Consider the following 1,792-nt stretch of genomic DNA (forward strand, 5'->3'; position numbering starts at 1 on the left):
CTAGAATGACAAAAAACACATAAAATAAAGGGGTCTGTGATTCTACAATAAAGTGCAGTCATTCCACTCCCTCAGGGGACCTTCCTCACTGCGGCCTCATTCACACCTATAGGTGGGCCTTCCTCACTGCGGCCTCATTCACACCTATAGGTGGGCCTTCCTCACTGCGGCCTCATTCACACCTATAGGTGGGCCTTCCTCACTGCAGTCTCATTCACACCTATAGGTGGGCCTTCCTCACTGCGGCCTCATTCATACCTATAGGTGGGCCTTCCTCACTGCGGCCTCATTCATACCTGTAGGTGGGCCTTCCTCACTGCAGCCTCATTCACACCTATAGGTGGACCTTCCTCACTGCGGCCTCATTCATTCCTATAGGTGGGCCTTCCTCACTGCAGCCTCATTCACACCTATAGGTGGGCCTTCCTCACTGCGGCCTCATTCATACCTATAGATGGGCCTTCCTCACTGCAGTCTCATTCATACCTATAGATGGGCCTTCCTCACTGCGGCCTCATTCATACCTATAGGTGGACCTTCCTCACTGCAGCTTCATTCACACCTATAGGTGGGCCTTCCTCACTGCGGCCTCATTCACACCTATAGGTGGGCCTTCCTCACTGCGGCCTCATTCACACCTATAGGTGGGCCTTCCTCACTGCGGCCTCATTCAAACCTATAGGTGGGCCTTCCTCACTGCGGCCTCATTCACACCTATAGGTGGGCCTTCCTCACTGCAGTCTCATTCATACCTATAGGTGGGCCTTCCTCACTGCGGCCTCATTCATACCTATAGGTGGGCCTTCCTCACTGCGGCCTCATTCACACCTATAGGTGGGCCTTCCTCACTGCGGCCTCATTCACACCTATAGGTGGGCCTTCCTCACTCCGGCCTCATTCACACCTATAGGTGGGCCTTCCTCACTGCGGCCTCATTCACACCTATAGGTGGGCCTTCCTCACTCCGGCCTCATTCATACCTATAGGTGGGCCTTCCTCACTGCGGCCTCATTCACACCTATAGGTGGGCCTTCCTCACTGCGGCCTCATTCACACCTATAGGTGGGCCTTCCTCACTCCGGCCTCATTCACACCTATAGGTGGGCCTTCCTCACTGCGGCCTCATTCACACCTATAGGTGGGCCTTCCTCACTGCGACTTCATTCATACCTGTAGGTGAGCCTTCCTCACTGCGACTTCATTCATACCTATAGGTGGGCCTTCCTCATTGCAGTCTCATTCATACCTATAGATGGGCCTTCCTCATTGCAGTCTCATTCATACCTATAGATGGGCCTTCCTCATTGCTCTCTCCAGCTGTCTAGTATTGTTTGGCTCACCCATAAGAATCAATGGGGTCATGGTGCGCATGATAATAAGAGGGCATTCTTACTGGAAAGAGAGTAAGACGAGACAGGGAAAGAATACAAAGAGAAAGAAGAGAGAGAGAGAAGAGAGAAAAAAGGGAGAGAAAAGGGAGAAAAAAATAGAGGAGAGAAAGAAGAAGAGAGAGAAAAAGGAGAGATAGAGGAGAGAAATAATAAAGCAAGGGAGAGAAAAAAAGAAACGAGAGAAAGTAAACTTAACTAGAGAGAAAGGAAAAAGAGAGAAAGTATCGAGTAACAAGCTGAACAGGCTGGCTCGCTGTGTATCAGCACATTCTACTACACTGAGGGGGGAGCGTGCATTCTGAGGGTGACAACGCTGCTTCTGCTTAGGGGGCTGATTTGGTCAATGTTGTCACCGTGAAACAGCAAGTAGGCATAGACGCTGTAACTGGCAGGAGCATTGC

This window comes from Staurois parvus, unplaced genomic scaffold (assembly GCF_062004578.1).
Source record: "Staurois parvus isolate SC_StPar_1 unplaced genomic scaffold, SC_StPar_1.0 ptg002836l, whole genome shotgun sequence".
Classification (NCBI taxonomy): domain Eukaryota; kingdom Metazoa; phylum Chordata; class Amphibia; order Anura; family Ranidae; genus Staurois; species Staurois parvus.